Source organism: Jaculus jaculus, chromosome 16 (genome assembly GCF_020740685.1).
Source record: "Jaculus jaculus isolate mJacJac1 chromosome 16, mJacJac1.mat.Y.cur, whole genome shotgun sequence".
Lineage (NCBI taxonomy): Eukaryota > Metazoa > Chordata > Mammalia > Rodentia > Dipodidae > Jaculus > Jaculus jaculus.
The window spans coordinates 11,674,501-11,696,785 of record NC_059117.1 but is presented as its reverse complement, the minus strand read 5'-3'; positions in this window follow the sequence as shown (position 1 = coordinate 11,696,785).

Here is a 22,285-nt window from a genome sequence, read left to right as displayed (position 1 = left end):
CATTAATCAGCAGGACACTCAGGAGCATGGCTGCCATTTGTCCATCATTGGCACCTTGACCAAGATGAGAAGATCAGGGGACAGCAAGCTGCTACTGTGTGGCTACTGTGTGGAGGTGTCAGGAGGAGACACAGGAAGCGGATGAGAGCTGAAAGGCCAGCACTCTGGGAGGAGGCTGCTGCACAAGCTCCTTTGTCCCTCACCAGGTCAGTCAGTGCCTGTGCCCATAAGCTGACCTTGTGTGTCTTCCAGACTCTGCCACACATGACAGTGGCCAGTGCCATAGATAGATCAGGTGTCTTATGGTCAGTAGCCTGGGGCACCCCGAAGCCCTCCCCATCTGCCTGTGACTAGTGCAAAACATGTGCGTGCATGTGCATGTGCGCACACACCTCTTACAATACACATATAGGCTTCTACGCACAAATATACTCACAGCAGATTATATACACACACACGCATGCATATACCTGCCATAACCTTGATTGCTCAGACAAGGTTAGTGTGATTAGTTGGTACAGTGTGCACAGAGAGAAAAGAGCAACAAAAGACAGACCCTGGTCTCCACACGCAAGTGCACAAGAGTCACAGGCAGGCTGGTGAGAGAAGAGGCAGACATGGAACGGCACCTCTCCCGAGAGCATGCAGGGTGACTGGTGAGCAGCAGCCGCGGAGGGATGACCTCTTCGTGCTTCCTCCCTTCTGAAACTCACCTCCCCCGGGCAGATTTTGTGAACATGGCTTCTCTTTGGTTCAGGCTTGTTGCAGGCTTCCCTGTGTGCCAAGAAAGAATGCAACCCCAGTGGGGGTGTGACGGTGAAGGGAGAGCCGCCTGACTCCAGCAGTCAATTCCCGCGGTCGTGCGCGGTTCAGCACATTCCCCCTGCACGGCCGACAAGCAGACATCAGGGCACTGGGCACATTTCTTTTCTTTTTCTTTATCTCACTAACAATGCTCACATTTCAGGACCCCAAAGAGAACTCAAAGTAACTGTATGGATTTCCTGGGGCTGTTGCAACAAATGACTGCAAACTGGGAGGGGAGAAGGCGAAGGCATTCATTATATCACAGTTCTGGAGGCCAGAAGTCTGAGGTCAATATGTAACTTGCCTCTCAAAGCTCTGAGGGAGGGTCTGTTCTGGCCCCTTCCAGCTTCTGGTGGACCATGTCATTCTTGGCATATTGCTCCATCACTCTAATCTCTGCCTTACTCTCGTATCGTTTCTTCCTGTTCTCTTTGTGTCTGTCCTTTGTGTGTCTTTTTTTTTTTTTACAATTATCATAATTGTTAATAATATCCCATGGTAATTCCATCCCTCCTCCCACCTTCCCCTTTGAAACTCCACTCTCCATCATATCCCCTCCCCCTCTCAATCAGTCTCTTTTATTTTGATGTCATCATCTTTTCCTCTTATTATGATGGTCTTGTGTAAGTAGTGTCAGGCACTGTGAGGTCATGGATATCCAGGCCATTTTGTGTCTGAAGAGCACATTGTAAGGAGTCCTACCCTTCCTTTGGCTCTTACATTCTTTCCGCCACCTCTTCTGCAATGGACCCTGAGCCTTGGAAGGTATGATAGAGATAGATTGCAGTGCTGAGCACTCCTGTCACTTCTTCTCAGTACCATTATGCCTTCTGAGTCATCTCAAGGTCACTGCCATCTGAAATGAGAAGCTTCTCTAACCAAAAATGAGAGTAGCATTAATATATGGGTATGAACATCAACAGAAGTACTTACTGGGCAGTTTGGTGAGCATAGTATATACATATAGCCAAACACCAGCAGATGTTAAACCCCTAGGGCTCATGACTACCCCTGTTGTAGCTTTTCAGTGTCAGAGATGTATTCATTCCCATAGAGCAGGCCTCCCATCAAATTAGAGGGTGGTTGGTTTCATCCATAACAGACGTGCCACTATTGCACCCATTGGCTCATTTGGCTTGGATTGCTGAACATAAGGCTTGCACTGTCTACTGTTGAGTATCTTCACTGGTGATTTCTCTCTCTCCCATTGAACTGCATGCAGCATGGATTTTTTCAGCTTTCTGTCAGCTGGTCTACATGGAGGAGGTTTTCAGCTCAGCTCCAGCAGGATTTCTCAGTGGCCTTGCAGCACAAACATGTGGATTCTTCAGCAATAGGGTCTTACTACCTAGTCCTGGTAGGAAACCAAGGACCTCAGCCATGGCCTGTAATGTTTTGGGGGTTAGGGTGACATTAGTCTAAGGAGCTGAAGTTGAAGAGTGTCTGGCAGTGGCATGGTGGCACCCTTGTGCACCACAGGGAGTGCCTGGCAGCTCTGGTTTCCAGGAGTTGGCTTGGATTGGCAGACTTTGGGGCTGTGTAGCCCCTTCTTGTTCTGACACAGCTTCCCGTTCCATAAACAGACATAATAACTCTCTTAATTACAGGATTGTTTTGAGGATAAAGGGAAATGTGTATTCCCTGTGGCTGGGATGCCCTCTGATGCAATTGGCATTCTGTATTCTATTCTCCACGGCAGGAGGTGGAGCCACAATGGAGCTGTTTTGTCTTCTTGGTGTGTGGTGTGCACATGTGTATAGATGCATATGCACAGGTGCACATGCACACTACGGCCAGAGGAAGACACTGGGCGTCCTCTCTCATTCTTCCACAATTTCCCTGAGACACAATCTGACGGAATCTGGAGATTGACATTTTTTGGCTAGACTGGCTGACCAGCAAGTCTCAGTGATCCTTCTTGCATTACTCCCCTCAGTTCCAGGGTCACAGGTGTGCATGGTCATTCCTAGCTTGTTTTTAATGTGGGTGCTGGGATTTGCGCTGAGGGCCTCATATTTGCACAGTGCGCTTTCATCACCGAAACATCTCCCCAGACACATATTCAGCTTTTAAAGGTGTATCAGGTCACTAACTTTCAATATAAAAAGATCACCATAAAATTGTGAATATTCTTTGTCCTTCTTTTAAGAGTGTGTGATAAGAGAGGCTGGAGGGATGGCTTAGCAGTTAAGGCATTTGCCTGCAAAGTCATAGGATCCAGGTTCAATTCCCCAGGACCCATATTAGCCAGCTGCACAAGGGGGCACATGCATCTGGAGTTCATCTGCAGTGGCTGGATGTCCTGGTACACCCATTCTCTCTCTCTCTTTCTCTCTCTCTCTCTTCCTCTTTCTCTGTCAAATAAAAATTTAAAAAAAGAGTGTGTGATAATAATAGCCAAGGATGAGTGAAAGATTCATTCATAGGAATGCTAATGTTTATAATATTAACCATTAGAAACAACCCTATCAGAAACAAATATTTATTAAATGATATTTGCTTGAGTATTAGTCATAAAATACTTTTATGAACTAACATCTCTCATCCAAGTACTAACCAGGCCTGCTTAGCATCTGAGATCAGACAAGGTCATGTGTGCTCTGAGTTGTACAGCCATAGACAATAAAATAATACCTGAGGGCAAAGGGACATATTTAAAATATAATGTCATTGAGCCACTGAACAGCATCTATTGCATGTCCTTTAGCATCCATAAACAGATAACATAAACTAAGTCCCAACCAATCTCTACTGGCTTCTGACAGAGCTCTTGTGGCTGTGAAAACCAGGATAACACTAGTCAAATAAGTAAGTGACAGAAAAATACTGCTATTAAAAATCCAGCCTCGGTATTGTTTTTTTTTTTTTTCCCCTGGAGGTAGGGTCTCACTCTAGCTCAGCCTGACCTGGAATTCACTATGTAGTCCCAGATGGCCTCGAACTCACGGTGATCCTCGTACCTCTGCCTCCCAAGTGCTGGGATTAAAGGCATGTGCCACCATGCCCGGCTTAGCCTTGGTATTTAAAAAAAAATTTTTTTTTAATTTTTTTTTGTTTATTTTTATTTATTTGATAGTGACAGAGAGAGAAAGAGGCAGATAGGGAAAGAAGAGAGAGAATGGGTGCGCCAGGGCCTCCAGCCACTGCAAACGAGCTCCAGGCTAATGTGGGACCTGGGGAATCGAGCCTCGAACCGGTATCCTTAGGCTTCACAGGCAAGCGCTTAACCGCTAAGCCATCTCTCCAGCCCTTAAAAAAAATTTTTATTAACAACTTCCATGATTATAAAAAATACCCCATGGTAATACTCTCCCTCCCCCCACTTTCCCCTTTGAAACTCCATTATCCATCATATCCCCTCCCCCTCTCAATCAGTCTCTCTTTTACTTTTGATGTCATGATCTTTTCCTCCTCTTATGATGGTCTTATGCAGGTAGTGTCAGGCACTATGAGGCTTTGGCTATCCAGGCCATTTTGTGTCTGGAGGGAGCATGTTGAATGGAATCCTTCTCTTCCTTTGGCTCTTACATTCTTTCTGCTACCTCTTCCGCATTAGATCCTGAGCCTTGGAAGGTGTGATAGAGATACTGCAGTACTGAGCACTGCAGTCATTTCTTTCCATCACCATGATACCTTCTGACTCGTCCCAAGGTCACTGCCATCTGAAAAGAGAAGATTCTCTACCAAAAGTGAGAGTAGCATTAATATAAGGGTGTGAATATTAACCGAAGTGCTTACTGGGCAGTTTGATAAGCATAGTATATACATTCAGCCAGATAACAGCAGACATTATACCCCTAGGGCTCATGACTACCCGTTTTAAATTTTCAGTATCAAGGATGTATTCCCTCCCATGGAGCAGGCCTCCAGTCCAATTAGAGGGAAGTTGGCTTTCCCCATATCAGACGTGCCACTATTGCACCCGTTGACTCATTTGGCCTGGCTGGCCAAATATAAGGCTTGCAGTGCCCACTGTTGAGTATCTTCACTGGTGATTTCTCTTTCTCCCATTGAACTGCATGCAGAATGGCTTCTTCCAGCTTTCTGTCAGCTGGTCTAGCCTTGGTATTTTTAAGGAGTGGCATCAGTGAGCGTGCTGAACAGTCTAAACTGAGAGGTAGAGGAGGGTGCTCTTGAAAATGGCGGATCCAACACCGAGGCCACTCACTCATTTTGTTGGTCCTTATTTGGCCTTTGCTAGGCTGTGGGTGAGCTCCTTGTTACAGGTTAATGGGAGGGGGAGGTAGGAAGAAGAGAATAGTAAAAATCAGGGTGTGAGGTGAGAGGTGATATTAAGATGTCTGTTGCAGTGAGGTCTGCATTGCTGGTAGAAATCACCCAACTAAGAGCAGCTTGTGGGAAAAAGAGATTTATTTTGGCTTACAGGCTCGAGGGGAAGCTCCACGATGGCAGAGGAAAATAATGGCATGAGCAGAGGGTGGACATCACCCCCTGGCCCACGTAAGGTAGACAACAGGAACAGGAGCGTGTGACAAACAATGGCATGGGGAACCTGGCTATAACACCCATAAGTCTGTGCCCCCAACAATGACACTGCCTTCTGGAGGTGTTGATTCCCAAGTCTCCATCAGCTGGGAACCTAGCATCCAGAACACCTGAGTTTATGGGGGACACCTGAATCAAACCACCTCTTTCCACCCCTGCCCCCATAAACTGATAACCATACGTGATGTAAAATGCAATACATTCATCCAACTTTAAAAGTCCCCATAGTTTTATCAATTCTTATAATGTTCATACATCCCCATAATCCAAGATCTTTTAACTGAGTCATAATATCAAAAAATAACCTTAAAAAACCCATCATGGTATAGAATAAACACTCACACTGCAAAAGATGGCATTGGGCATAGCAAAGAAATATTCAAGCAATACAAGATTTAAAACAACAACAGCAAACATCAACCTCTGTAGCTTCAAGTCCAACAACTCCAGCCAGTGACAAATCTCCAAACCAATAATCCTGACCAGCAACAAGTCTCTGGAGTTCCAATTCTGCCCCTCCAGCTAGGCTACTCACAGTCCTGGAAAACTTCATTGGGGCCAGCAGCTTTCCTGAGCAGCTATCTTGTGGTCCTGTCATCTCCCCTCAATCCACGATTCATTCTCGTGGCCCCATGGGGTCTCCATACAGGCATCCAGCAAAACTGCCCATGGCCATTTCCAAAACACAAGACCGTGTTGCAAGGTCAATGACCCCCTCTTTCCTGCATTTCTTATACTCCACAATACCAGGTAGGGCGCCAATTTGTTAATCCAGGCCCCCTACCTGGTATTGTGCAGACTTTGAAGAACAGGATACTTCTTAGCCAGGGCGTGGTGGCACACACCTTTAATCCCAGCACTCAGGAGGCAGAGTAGGAGGATCACCATGAGTTCGAGGCCACCCTGAGACCACATAGTGAATTCTAGGTCGGCTTGGGCTAGAGTGAGACCCTACCTCGAAAAATAAAATAAAATAAAATAAAATTAAAATTAAAATTAAAATTATCTTTACAGCAACTGTACTGGTGCTTGGCCACATGTCTGTGCAGCATGAATTAACCAAGCTGGCACATGAAACAAGGGCTCATCACTAACAGTCCATGTCAGGAACCACTGCTGTCCACCTCAAATGCTAGTTTCTTTTTCTGAAGATGACTTAAGTATTTGGGCCAGCTTTTAGAGCTCAGGACTGCATACAAGGACCTCTGAAGCTAGAGACATTAGTTGTCTCAGACTAAACATGCCTGTGAGGAGCCATGTGGCTGAGCTTTTGTGCAGGGCTTGAGGCTCCCAGAGCTCGGTACATGCAGGGAAAGCAGCACCTTGGAGATATGACATGATTCCAGTACCAGCCTTTGTGTGAACGTCCAGGAGAATGTTCCCGACTGGCCCAGAATGCTGCAGGGACCACACCTGTGCAACTCTTCCCTTTAAAGAATTCAGTTTTGGTATTATCAAGGGCTGGAGAGATGGCTTATTGGTTAAGGCACTTGTCAGTGAAGCCAAAGGACCCAGGTTTGATTCCCCAGTGACCACGTAAGCCAGATGCACAGGTGGCACATGCATCTGGAGTTTGTTTGTAGTGGCTAGAGGTCCTGGTGCACCCATTCTCTCTATCTGCCTCTTTTTCTCTCAAATACTTAAAATACTTTTAAAAATGCATGATCACTAGGTGTGATGGCTCATTCCTTTAATCCTAGCACTTGGGAGGCAGAGGTAGGAGGATCGCTGTGAGTTTGAGGCCAGCCTGAATTCTAGGTCAGCCTGAGCTAGAGTGAGCTCTACCTCAAACAAAACAAAACAAAACAAAACAAAACAAAACACACTAGAAACAAACAATAATAATAACAACAAAAACCCTCTAGTTTCTCCATGGACTGGGAAGTTGAGGAGGCCCTAGGGAGAAAGGTCATTCAGTGCGGGTGTGAGTCTGGTCTCTAAGTCCAAGATCACTGACCAGATGGAGCACTGTGTGTTAAGGGTCAGCACACAGGTAGGACCAGGTCAGTCAAGCTGTCTGTCCCTTCTTTCCACAGAGCAGTGGTGATGTGTACATAGCTCCTTCACCTTCCTCCCTCTAGTTTTCTGAGGGGTGAGAGCAGAGTGAGAGGGCTCAGCCTTGAATGCTGGACAGGGGGATATGGGTGCCGGGTTGAGCAGGAGAGTCTCTCCATCACAGCCTGAGATCTCAGTGGTTTCCAGGCAGCGGAGAGAACTACAATGACTGGAGATTAGGGCAGGTTAGCAATAGTCATCTGGCACTCCCCTTGGGCTGGAGCCTCTCTTGGGGTATCTGTGGAGATCAGAGGTTATAGAAAGATTTAAGTTCCATGCCTATAAAACCACTTGAAAGAATGCCATTCTGGCCGGGCGTGGTGTGGCACACACCTTTAATCCCACCACTTGGGAGGCAGAGGTAGGAGGATCGTTGTGAGCATGAGTAGAGCCTGGGACTACATTGTGACATCCTGGGCTAGAGTGAGACCCTACGTCAAAAAAAAAAAAAAAAAAAGCCATATCCTATGTGATTTCTGCTAATTATTCTCTGTTAAAAAACAAAACAAAACAAGATAATATACTGCAAGTTAGACTTACCTTGTAGTGTGTTAGATTCTAAATGAATGACATGTAACAAAAATTAATGAAATATTACCTGGTAATTATACAGCCGTGATCCACATTCTGCAATTATGGCATACAGTTGTCTAGATCTCTGAGGAAACTCTGTTTCTATAAGCCATTGGTGGTTTTGAAGTCCTGTCAAAGAGAAAAACCAACTCTATTATTATTGTCATTTTAAAATATTTTATTTTTATCTCTACATGTATGCATGCATGCGTGCATGTGTTTGTGTACATGCTTACATGCTCCAGGGTAGCTTGCCACTGCAAACTCCAGATAGACGCACCAGTTTTTGTATCCAGCTTTGCATGGGTGTGGGGATGAACTCAGGCCAGCTTGCTTTACAAGCAAACACCTTAACCACTAAGCTATCTCTCCAGCCTTCTATTATTATTATAGATATTCCCATATTTGTTTATATAACATTGCATGCATAAGTAGAATTTGACATGCACAGGCCTTGTGAAATAAAAAGCCAGATAAAATATGCTTTTGGCTTAGCATTTTGTGTACAATAATCATCTTTTAAAAAAACAACCATACCAGTTTTGTAACATGTTACATCATGCATATAGGTGCTTTTCTGTTTCTTTCAAAGGTTGGATAAATTCACTTTAGCCAGGAAAAAGAAGACCAAGTCTTATTAAAAAACTTATCTGGAAACATTTATAAAATATTTTACATGTATTAATAATGATTTTCTTAAGTTCATTGGAGGGATCATAGGTTGATAAATAGATGATGGATGGATAAAAAGAAATATAGTAGGGCTGGAGAGATGGTTAAGTGCTTGCCTGCAAAGCCAAAGGACCCAGGTTCGACTCCCCAGGACCCACATTAGCCAGATGCACAAGGGGATACAGGCACTTGGACTTCGTTTGCAGTGGCTGGAGTCCCTGGTGCACCCATTCTCTCTCTGTTTACCTGCCTATTTCTGTATCTCTCTCTCTCTCTCTTAAATAAATAAATAAATAAAAATGGAAGACCCAAGGGGACAGACCCCTGACCCCAGCTGAAGTAGACCATATGGAGCAGTCCAGGCCCAGGCCCAGACCCAGCTTGTGGTCTAGATGCTTATTTGTTACTAAGACAGTCCTGGTCACATTGTAACATTCTTGACAAGACACGGGGATTATGTTCAGATGGGCAAATCCCAAAGCAAATCAAGTCACATAAGAACCAAGAGGATATATCCCCATCAAGAATGCCCAGTCCCACAGCTAAAGCCTCCAATAGGAACTACAAAGGATGGCGGAGAGATTGCTTAGTGGTTAAGGCACTTGCCTGTGAAGCCTAAGGACTCAGGTTTGATTTCCCAGGACCCACATAAGCCAGATGCACTAGGTGAAGCATGCCTCTGGAGTTTATTTACAGTAGCTAGAGGCCCTGGTGCATTTTCTCTCTCTCTCTCAAATAAATAAGTAAAACATTAAAAATAAAAGAAATATTTACAGGAAAGCAATATTTTTCACAAGTTAAAACTTTTTTATTTTGCTTTATTCACAAAGGTATTTTAGGCATATATATATATATATATATATATATTCTGGCATAATATCACAACACAATAAAGGCTACTTAACACAGTACTTGAAGTCTTAGCTAGAGTGATAAGACAAGACAAATAAATAAAAGGGATAAAAATTGAAAACAAAAAATTCAAAATACCTTTACTTGCAGAAGATATGATTCTGTATTTAAGAGACACTAAAGCATCCACCAAAAATCTCCCAGAGCTGGTAAACACTTTCAGCAGATAGCAGGATACAGAATTTACACACAAAAATCAGCAGCCTTCTCATACAGCAATGAACAACATGCAGAGAGAGAAGTCAGGAACAATCCCATTTAATAGCACCAAAAATTAAAATATCTTGGAATATCCTAACAATACAATAAAATATTAAAACATCTACAGTAAAAATATTAAAACATTGAAGAAAAATTAAGGAAGACAACAGAAGATAGAAAGATACCCCATGCTCATGGGCTGGAAGAATTAATATCAAGAAAGTGGCATCCAGGTGTGGTGGCATACACCTTTAATCCCAGAATTTAGGAAGTAGAGATAGGAGGACCACCATGAGTTCAAGACCATCTTGGGACTACAGAGAGAAGGCTAGAGTGAGACCTTACCTCTAAAATAAAATAAAATAAAATAAATAAAATGGCCATTCAACTAAAAGTAGTATATAGACTCAATGCAACCACAATAAAATTCTCAGCACCATTCTTCACTGGAAATAGAAAACATCTCACCGTTCATATGGAAGCACAAAAGGCTTCAGATAGCCAAAAATGTCCTCAGCAAAAAGAATACTAGGATAGTATCATCATACTTGATTTTTCAGGATACACTGAAGCCATAGTATTAAAAACATTATGGTACTGGCACAAATCAGACCCACCTGTCAATGGAATAGGAGATCTAGGTATATGTTCTGGTAACTTAGTAACTAGTAAATGTAATCTTTGGCAAAAAGGCCAAAAACACACACTCAAGAAAGGTAGCATTTCCAACAAATGGTGCTAGAAAACCCAAATAACTAAATATAGAGAAAATAAATTTAGACCCTCTTCTGTTGCCATGCACAAAATCAATTCCAAACAGATCAAAGACCTCAACATAAGACCTGCAAGTTTGAAACGACTAGAGAAAACAGTAGGGAGACTGCTGCAAACTCCAGGCACAGGAAGACTATCTGAACAGACTCTGGTCGTCCAGGGAATTAGATGAACACGCAGCCAACTGGATGTCACCACAACAAAAGGCTATTGTGTAACTAAGCAAACCATCAACCTTGTCAGTAGACAACAGCATACCTAGCAAATACAAAGAACTCAAAAAATTAAGACATAGAAAAATCAAACATCTCAGTCAAAAAACTGTGGCAGAGAACTGAACAGAGAGTTCTCAAAGAAAGAAATACTAATGGTCAATAAACATTTTCTTTTTTCTTTTCTTTTTTCCGAGGTAGGGTTTCACTCTAGCTCAGGCTGACCTGGAATTCACTATGCAATCTCAGGCGGCCTTGAACTCACTGCGATCCTTTTACCTCTCTCTGCCTTCCAAGTGCTGGGATTAAAGGCGTGCGCCACCACGCCCGGCACAATGAGCATTTTTTGAACAATGATCAACATAACGAATTCCAGGTCAGCCTGGGCTAGAGTGAGACCCTACCTTGAAAAAACAACAACGAAATGATCAACATCTTTAGCCAACAGGGGAATGCAAATTAAAACTACTTTGAGATTCTGTTTCAATCCTGTCAGAATGGTTACGATCCAATAATCAAATGACACAAAAGGTTATGGAGGGCTTGGAGATTAAAAAAAAAAAAAAAAACTTTAAAAAATATTTATTTTTAGAGAGAGAATGGGTGTGTCAGGGCCTCCCAGTGCTGCAAATGATGCATGGGCCACTTAGTGCATCTGGCTTTATGTGGGTACTGGGGAATCAAACCCGGGTCATTATGCTTTGCAGGCAAGTGCCTTAACTGCTAAGCCATCTCTCCAACCCAAAACTTTTCTTCACTGTTGGTGCAAGTGTAAACTGGTACAGCTGCTATGGAAATCATTATGGAAGTTTCTCAAAAGCCTAAATATAGGTCTACTTTATGACCCAGCTATCACCATTCCTGAGCATATATCAAAAGAGTGAACACTTTTACCTTAGAGAGACTTGCTCAGCCATGTCTAGTACTGCTCTGTTCACACTATCTAGGAAATGGAATCAGCCCAGATGCCCATCAGCTGATGAACGGACCGTGACGACATGATGCACATACACAATGGAGCTCTATCCAGTGGTAAGGAAAAATGAACTTCACAGGGAAAGGGATGAATCTGGAAATAATCTTACTGAGTGAGGCGGTAACCCAGGCTAAAAAGACAACCACCACATTTTCCTCTCTCCTATGTGGATCCTGGCTTGGAGTAGTTAGATTTACTTGTAAGCTGTAGTAAGCAGCCTTAGTACTGTTCAGGAAGCTAGAACCAGGCTTGGAGAGAGAAGTGGGCAGTGATTAGAAGAAAGACTAGTAGGCTGGCCAGAAGGCAGAGGTAGAAAGACTGCAGTGGAGCCGGCAAAGCAGCAGGGGCGGGAAGAGACGCACAGAACAAAGGATGACAGGAGCAGATACTGTAGAAAGCTACTTCTCTGTTAGACAAAACAAAACAAAACAAAACAAAAAAACCTCAGCCAGGCATAGTGGCACACGACTTTAACCCCAGCACTTGGGAGATAGTGGTAGGAGGATCGCCATGAGTTCGAGGCCACCCTGAGACTACATGGTGAATTCCAGGTCAGCCTGGACTAGAGCGAGACTCTACCTTGAAAAACCAAAACCAAACCAAACCAAACCAAAACAAAACAAAACAAAAACCCTTCCCAGTGTGAAGGAGCCATGCTGAGAGCAGCGGAGACTCAGCTGGCCGGCAGGGAATCCTCTGAGGGGATCTTACCCTCAGTTTCCAGTCTCTGTTAAAGCTCACAGAAAGGATCCCGAATGGATCCCACCCCTAGACACCAGGCAATAAGTTACCCTGCGCATCCAAGCCCAGGTAGGATCTCTCCCCACCCTCCATGAGCTGAGTCTTGAAAGGCTGGGAGCAGAAGTACCAACCCTAGAACGGTATTTCCCACCCCCAGCTCAAAACCACCTTCTGAGCCCTCACTACGAGGCCCAGCACTGCGGCCCACACGGTCTCCCGGGCTTGGCATTCACGCGCAGGGGTCTTCTGATACGCCCAGGAAGAGCACAGTGCTGAAAGCGCTGAGGGCACGGGGGGTCTCCACTCCAGAGCATCATCCCGCTGGCAGCTGGGAACACCCTTTCAGCCCAACGCGGCAGTCCACTATGCTTCTGGGTTGATTCTGCACCAAAGGGCGGGTAGCATGCAGGTGAGGCTGATGCTCATGCCCAAGTGGGCTTCTAACCTGCCCATGCCAGCTCCCGAAAGTTCTGTGAACCAGGAGCGGTCACACCAGAGATAAATTCCTGACCCATAGCACACCCTTTTTGGTAGCCTATGATCTGCAGCGCATAGGATTCAGGGGCAGATCATACACCAAAGGCCAGGTAGGGGTCATGTTGGGCATCCAGCTTATGAGGTCTGCATGTGCAGCCACCACACCAGCAAGGATAACCTTTCCTCATGGGAGCCCCATTCTGCCATCTAGTTTTACTACCTAGACTGGGGCCTGCAGGGTTCTGAGTCCAAGCATGCACCGAAGGCCAGGGAATGGGTGGGTAAAACTCAACCAAGTCCAGGTGAACTCCACACCCTCCACACCTACCTAACCCCATAATCTCTGTGAGCAGTGAGCTGCCACACTAGCAAGGGGCCGCATCCTCTAGCTTGTAACTCCAAGAACGCTTGACATACCCAGCTGCTAACCCCAGCCCTGAGACACACAGGGTCCCAGTGTTGATGTCACTCCAAAACCCCAGGCAATGAATAGCACAGGCTCTTTTCTGACACTGAGCAGGCCAAGCCTCCCAGAGCCATTCCCAGACATGCCTGGAAGACCCTGCTCATACTCAAATGCACCAAACCCAAGCAGTTAGACCACTCTCCCATGCTTACCTCTTCCAAAGCTGACCAGGCCACATGACACTACCATAAAAGCTACAACTGGGGCTGGAGAGATGGCTTAGCAGTTAAGGCATTTGCCTGCGAAGCCTAAGGACCCAGGTTCGATTCCCCAGGACCCACGTAAGCCAGATGCACCAGGGGGTGCATGTATATGCACTTGGTTTGCAGTGGCGGGAGGCCCTGGCATGCCCATTCTCTCTTTCTCTCTGCCTCTTCCTGTCTTTCAAATAAATAAATTAAATTAAATAAGCTGCAATTGCTGTACTGTTAGCAAAACAAAAGGAATATCCCATGATGGGCGAAACAAATCTTGTGTTACCAAAGATACCAAGCTGAGAAATCCCACCAAGAATGACTAGCCCCGTCATAAGAGAAACCCCCACAAATTCACAGAGGAAACTCCAGGTACCAATTTGCATAATGAAACTACAATAAGCATATTCAACAAATTTAGTGAGGCTCTGAACAAAAAGCTGGGTGAATTTGAAAAGTCTTTTAAAAAAAATGTAAAGCAGAATTTAAAACATGGTGAATGGAGAAAACTCAGAAAAAGAGCTCAAAGCATGGATGAAGAAGATGCAGACAAATCATTGAGAAGTCAATAAATGCTTGAATGAATTGGAAGAGAGGCAATAAAGTATTGTCAATAGATGCCACAATATAGTTACAGAGAATTAAAAGGAACTTAGCAGACAGCTAAATGAAGTGGAGGATAATCAACAGCAACAACAGCAAAATGAACTTGGTGGTCAGTGGAACAAGCTCAAAGAGGACATTGACAAAATGGAGAAATGAAATCCAAGAGACAACAAGAAAGTCAAACCAGGCAATAAGAATATGTGAAAATAGAAATAATGAAGAAAAACATAATGGATAATAAAAATGAAGTATCTTGTTTATTTCTTCTTTTTATTTTTATTATTTTACTTCTGGATTTTTTGAGGTAAGGTCTTACTCTAGCCCAGGCTGACCTGGAACTCAGCCTGTAGTTCCAGGCTGGCCTCAAACTCATGGTGATCCTCCTATCTCAGTCTCTCAAGTGCTGGGATTAGAGATGTGTGTCATCACACCTGGCTGAAGTGTCTCTTTTAAAAGGCTCCCAAGAAAGCCTCACCAACAGAATAGAGCAGGCAGAGAACAAAATACCAGAACTTGAAGAGAAGACAGAGGAAATGGACTGGGAGTCCAAAAATAATGTCCAGTTCAAAAAAATGTGCAAACAGAATATGAGGGAAATGTGAGACACATTAAAAAAAAACCACCAAATATCCAGATTATAGGCATACAAGGAGGGGGAGAAATACAGGCCAAAGGCATAATAAAAAATATGTCCAATCGGGCTGGAGAGATGGCTTAGTGGTTAAGCGCTTGCCTGTGAAGCCTAAGGACCATGGTTCGAGGCTCGGTTCCCCAGGTCCCACGTTAGCCAGATGCACAAGGGGGCGCACGCGTCTGGAGTTCGTTTGCAGAGGCTGGAAGCCCTGGAGCGCCCATTCTCTCTCTCTCCCTCTATCTGTCTTTCTCTCTGTGTCTGTCACTCTCAAATAAATAAATAAATAAATAAATAAATAAATAAATAAATAAATAAATAAATAAATAATTTTTTTAAAAAAAATATGTCCAACCAAATTATTGAAGAAAAAATCTCTACTCTTTCAAAACAGAAGCTCAACCAAGTTCTGGGGCTCACAGAACACCACATAGATGGGATCAGAGAAGAAATTCTCTACGTCTCATCATAGTTAAAACTCTAAGCACGGAAGACAAAGAGAGTACTAGAAGCTGCAAGAGAAAAGCAGCTCATTACATGCAAAGGCAAGCGAGTCAGAATTACCTCCGATTTCTCAGTGGAAACTCTCAAAGCCACAAGGTCTTAGAGTGAAGTATTTTAAAGTTTGAAAGACCCAAATTACTATACCCAGTCAAATTATCCCTCATAATATATGGTAAAAAGAAAACTTTCCATGACAAAAAACAGCTTTATGAATATATGAGAATGAAACCAATTCTACAGAGAATGTGGTAAGTAATACACCACACAGAAGAGATGAATTTAAGAAGCCATAGGAGGGAAAAAGTAACATCCAAATCTAGAACAGATATGAAATCATACAAAGCTCAAGAAAATACCAAACTCCACATAACTTCCAATATGAAAATGATTAAGCCAAACCTCACTGTCATAATTCTGAATAATATGAATGGATTCAACTCCCTAATCAAATGACACAGGGTGTGGTGGTTGATTCAGGTGTCCCCCATAAACTTATGTGTTCTGGATGTTAGGCTCCCCAACTGATGGCAATTGGAAATTAATGACTGCTAATGTCCATTTTATGTTGGCCAGGGGGTGATGTCCACCATCTGCTCATGCTATCATTTTTCCCTGCCATTGTGGAACTTCCCCTTGAGCTTGTAAGCCTAAATAAACATCTTTTTCCCACAAGCTGCTTTTAGCTGGGTGATTTCTACCAGCAAAGAGAACCTGACTGAACACAGGGTAACATGTTGGGTCAGAAAAATGGATTCTTTCATTTTCTATCTATAGAAACCTACCTTACCATCAAAGATAGGAAGGAAACTCTTTAGGGTAACAGATCGGAAAATGATTTTCCAAGCCAATGGAAGTAAGAACTATTATCTGATAAAATAGACTTTAAACCAAAAGTAATAAAAAGAGATAAAGAGGCCCCTTCTTATTCATTAAGGGAACAATCCAATAAGAAAACATCATAATCATAAATAGGTACATCAGATTTTATAGAACAAAATCTACTAAGCAGCCAGAAATAAATCCCAACACAATCATAGTAGGAGACTTTAATACTCCTGTCATCAATAGACACACAATACAAGCAGAAAACTCACAGAGAACTAATGGAGCTAAACAACACCACAGACCAACTGAGTTAACAGATATCTACAGCATATTGCACACTAAGTTCACAGAATACACATTCTTCTCAGCAACTCACGGGACCTTCTCTATAAATAGATCATATATTAGGGGATAAGGCATATCTCCACAAAATCAGGAAAATTGTCATAATTCCTTGCATTATTTCTGACCACAATGCAATAAAATTAGAAATCAGCAACAAAAGAAACAACAAAAAATATTCCAACTCCTGGAGACTTAATAACTTGCTATTAAACAATGAATGGGACTTTGTAGACATTCAAAGGAAAATTCATAAATTTCCAGTGTTGAATGATAACACAAACACAATATAACAAAACTTATGGGACACAATGAAGGTACTTCTAAGAGGAAAATTTATAGAACTACACGCCTACATTACAAAGTCGGAGACACCTCAAGTCAAAAACTTAACCATCTACCTGAAGGCAAAGTGAAAATAAGAATAATCCAGGTCTGGACATATGGCTTAGTGGTTAAGGCACTTGCTGCAAAGCCAAAGGACCCAAGTTTGGTTCCCCAAGACCCACATAAGCCAGATGCACAAGGTGGCACATGTGTCTGGAGTTCGTTCGCAGTGGCTGGAGATCCTGGTATACTCACTCTCTACCCCTCTCTCTCTTTCTCTGCTTTTTATCTCTTTTTAATCTTTTTATCTCTCTCAAATAAATAAATAAAACATTAAAAAAAGAACAATCCAAAAGTACCAGTAGAAAGAATTAATCAAAATCAGAGCAGAAATTGATGAACTACAAATTAAGAAAACAATTTAGGCTGGGCATGGTGGCGCACGTCTTTAATCCCAGCACTTGGGAGGCAGAGGTAGGAGGATCGCCATGAGTCCAAGGCCACCCTGAGACTACAGAGTGAATTCCAGGTCAGCCTGAGCTAGAGTGAGACCCTACCTCAAAAAACCAAAATAAATAAATAAATAAAATAAAATAAAAATAAAAGAAAACAATTTTAAAAAATGATAAAATGAAAAGCTGGTTCTCAAAAAAGAAACCTAGACTGATAAACCCCTGATCAAATGAAAGAAAATAAACACTACCAAAAGTAGAAATGAAATGGAGATGCTATGATACAAATGGAATTATGAATATCATCAAGACATATTTTAAACAACATGTATTCCACAAAACTAGAACATCTGGAAGAAATAGATCATTTCTTTGACTCTTATCTCCTACCAAAATTAAACCCAGGAGAGATTAGTTACCTGAATAAACCATAACAACAAATGGATTGAAAATGTAATTAAAAGCTTCCCAACAAGAAAAAAGGCCAGTGGGGTGGAGAGATGGCTTAGCAGTTAAGGCACTTGCCTATGAAGCCTAAGGACCCAGATTCTATTCCCTAGTACCTATATAAGCCAGATGCACATGGTGCATGCTTCTAGAGTTTGTTTGCAGTGGCCAGAGGCCATGGTGTGCCCATTCTCTCTCTCTCTCTCTTTTTTTTTTTTTTTTTTTTTTGGTTTTTCGAGGTAGGGTTTCACTCTGGACCAGGCTGACCTGGAATTAACTCTGTAGTCTCAGGGTGGCCTTGAAATCACAGCAATCCTCCTACCTCTGCCTCCCGAGTGCTGGGATTAAAGGTGTGCGCCACCACGCCCGGATCCATTCTCTCTCTTTCTACCTCTCTCTCTCTAACAAATTAATAAAAAAATATTTTTTAAAGGTCCAAGTCCAGATGGCTTCATTGCTGAATTATACAAACTTTACTGAAGCATTGAAACCATCACTTCTCAAGTTGTTCCACACAACTAAAAAGGAGAGAATACTCCCTGATTCCTTCTATGAAGCCAGCATCATACCAAAACCCACACCAGACAGAAACCCAACACGAAATCATAGACCCATATCCCTGATGAACTTTGATGCAAAGATTCTTAGTAAAAGTCTTGTAAACCAAATACAAGAATACATCAAAAGTGTCATTCACCTCAACCAAGGACACAGGGATGGTTCAACATATAGAAATTGATAATTGTAATATGTCATATAAACACTTAAAGAGAGCAATCAGATGATAATTTAAATTGATGCACAAAAGATCTTGGACAAAAATATAACATCCCTTAGTGATTAAAACACTGGACAGGCCAGGCATGGTGGCACATACCTTTAATCCCAGCGCTTGGGAGGCAGAGATAGAAGGATTGTCATGGATCTGAGGCTACCCTGAGACTACAGAGTGAATTCCAGATCAGCCTGAGCTAGACTGAAACCATACCTTAAAAAACAAACAAACACTGGAGAGACTAGAATGGAGGAACCATATTTCAACATAATCAGGGCTTCATACAGCCGACCTGTGACCCGTATTATTCCAAATGGAGAAGAACTCGAAGCTTTCCCCGTAAGGTCCGAAACAGGACAGGGCGCCCATTCTCACTGCTGCTTTCAACATCAAACCTGAAGTTTTAGCTCAAACAATAAGGCAAGGAATACAAATAAAAGGGATACAAATTAGAAAGGAAGAAACCTATTTGCAGATGAAATGATTCTTTACATAACTGATCCAAAAGACTTCACCAGAAAACTTCTGGAAGTGATAAACTCTTTCAGCAAAGTGGTAAGATATAAAATCAACATGCAAAAATTAGTAGCTCTTGGGCTGGAGAGATTACTTAGTGGTTAAGGCGCTTGTCTGCAAAACATAAGAACTCACGTTCAAATCTCCAGGTCCCACGTAAGCCATACGCACAAGGATGCAACTGCACAATGTCACTCATACGCACAAGGGGGTGCACGTGTCTGGAATTCATTTGCTGTGGCTAAAGGCCCTGGTGTGCCTATTCTCTCTCTCTCTAAAATAAATTTAAAAAATCAGTAGCTTTTGTATATTCCATTGACAAACATATAGAGAAAGAAATCAGTGAAGTAGTCCTATTTACAATAGCCACCAAAAAAATTTAAATATCTTGAAATATCCCTAACTAGGAAAGTGAATGATCTATACAATGAAGACATAAAATCTCTGAAGCAGGAAATGGAAGAAGACATGAGACGCCAGAAAGACCTCTCATGCTCATGGATTGGAAGAATTAATGTCATGAAAATGACCATCCTACCAAAAACGATATACAGATTCAATTTCCAATCAAAATTCCAGTAGCATTCTTCACAGAATTAGAAAAAATAGTCTCAAAATTCATATGGAAGGCCAAAAGGCCTGGATAGCCTAAAGTATCCTCAGCAAAAGGAATGCCTCTAGTGGCATCATCATACCTGATTTCAGGACATACTAGAAAGCCATAGTAATAATGCCATACCTTTAATCCCTGCACTCAGGAGACAGAGGTAGGAGAATCACTGCGAGTTCAAGGCCATCCTGAGACTACATAGTGAATTCCAGGACTGCCTGAGCTACCAGTGAGATGCTTATCTCAAAAAAAAAAAAATCCGTGTAAGAAACTGGGTGAGGTGGTTCATGCCTTTAATCCCAGCAGTCAGGATGATCACTGTGTGTTCAAGGCCACCCTGAGACTACATAGTGAATTCCAGGTCAGCCTGAGTTAGAGTGAGACTCTACCTCGTAAAAAAACAAAACAAGACAAAACAAAACAAGACAAAACAAAAAGGACTTAAATGCATATCTTAAAAGATGTTGGTGTGGTTATAGTAAGTGTTCATTAAAGACTCTTGTGTTGAGGCTGCAGCAGTGACTCAGCAGTTAAAGTGCTTGCAAAGCCTGGATGTCTGGGTTCAATTTCCCAGTACCAAAGTAAAGCTAGATGCACAAAGTGCCACATGTATCTGGAGTTTGTTTGCAGTGACAAGAGGTCCTAGCATGCCTGCTCTCAATTTCTCTCCCTCACTCTCCTTACAATGAATAAATAAAAAATTTTTGGTTTATTTTTATTTATTTATTTGAAAGCGACAGAGAAAGAAAGAGGGAGAAAGACAGAGAGAGACAGAGAGAGAGAGAGGGAGAGGGAGAGAATGGGCACACCAGGGCCTCTAGCCACTGCAAACAAACTCCAGACACGTGCACCCCCTTGTGCATCTGGGTAATGTGGGTCCTGGGAAACAGAGCCTCGAACTGGGGTCCTTAGGCTTCACAGGCAAGAGCTTAGCCGCTAAGCCATCTCTCCAGCCCTAAATAAAAATATTTTTTTTTTTTTTTTTTTTTTTGGTTTTTCGAGGTAGGGTCTCACTCTGGTCCAGGCTGACCTGGAATTAACTCTGTAGTCTCAGGGTGGCCTTGAACTCATGGCGATCCTCTTACCTCTGCCTCCCGAGTGCTGGGATTAAAGGCGTGCGCCACCATGCCCGGCCCTAAATAAAAATATTTTAAAGACCCATGTGTCAAAGACCTATAGGTACTCAGCATGGACTATTAGGAGGTGGTGGAATCTTTAAGAGGTGGGGCCTAGTAGGCAAAGTAAGGTGCCTGGGAACAAAAATGAACTTGAAGGGGACAGTGGGACCCCAGCCTCTTTCTGCTTCTCTTTCGCTTCCTGACCAGTGTGACTCCAATAGCTGGCTCATCTAAGTGCTGCATGGTGATGTGCTGCCACAGGACCCAATGAAATCGGCCAGCTACCTGTGAGACAGAGACCCCTTAAGTTAACCCTTCCTCCTGCTGTGATCACGTTGGGAATTTTGCTGCACTGAAGTACAAACAGATGACAAGGGAATATGAGGTATCATTTCCTGGATCATACAGCAGTGAGCACAGAGTTCCACTGCCTTGTTGTGTCCTCCTGACCCAGGCCCTGGCGTGAGAGTGGACACAGTGGGCTGCCATCCCCACATACAGGCCTGAGGGTATTTCGGCCTCAAGGATGTTCAAACAAGGAGGGAGCCAGCTGGGCAGGGTCAGCTGCATGTAGCAATTCCAAGGCCAACAAAGATGAGTAAAAGGAGGGATCAAGCCAGCAGGGGCAGGTCTCAGCACAGAGCAGGTTAAGCAGTCACTTCTTTGGGGTCCACGTGACGAGCAAGAGTTTGGTTATCAAAAGTCTCCTGGCTGAACATATTACTAAATGGGGAAAAACTGGAAGCTTTTCCACTAAAATCAGGAACAAGACAAGGGTGTCCACTGTCCCCACTTTTATTTAATATAGTTTTAGAAGTCTTAGCCATAGCAATAAGGCAAGAGACACACATAAAAGGGATACAAATTGGAAAGGAAGAAATCAAGTTATCATTATTTGCAGATGACATGATTCTATACATAAAGGACCCTAAAGACTCTACTAGCAAGCTGTTAGAGCTGATCAAAACCTACAGCAACAAAAAAAATCTTCGCCAGCTATATATCTGATAAAGGATTAATATCTAGGATATACAAAGAACTCAAAAAGTTAAATAATAAGGAATCAAACAAGCCAATCAAAAAATGGGCTATGGAGCTAAATAGAGTTCTCAAAGGAAGAAATACGAATGGCATATAAGCATCTAAAAAAATGTTCTACGTCACTAGTCATCAGGGAAATGCAGATTAAAACTACATTGAGATTCCATCTCACTCCTGTCAGGTTGGCCACCATCATGAAAACAAATGATCATAAATGTTGGCGGGGATGTGGAAAAAAAGGAACCCTTCTGCACTGCTGGTGGGAATGCAATCTGGTCTAGCCATTGTGGAAAACAGTGTGGAGGTTCCTAAAACAGCTAGAGATTGATCTACCATATGACCCAGCTATAGCACTCCTAGGCATATATCCAAAAGACTCATCACATTTCCTTAGAAGTACGTACTCAACCATGTTTATTGCTGCTCAATTTATAATAGCTGGGAAATGGAACCAGCCTAGATGTCCCTCAACTGATGAGTGGATAATGAAGATGTGGCACATTTATACAGTGGAGTTCTACTCAG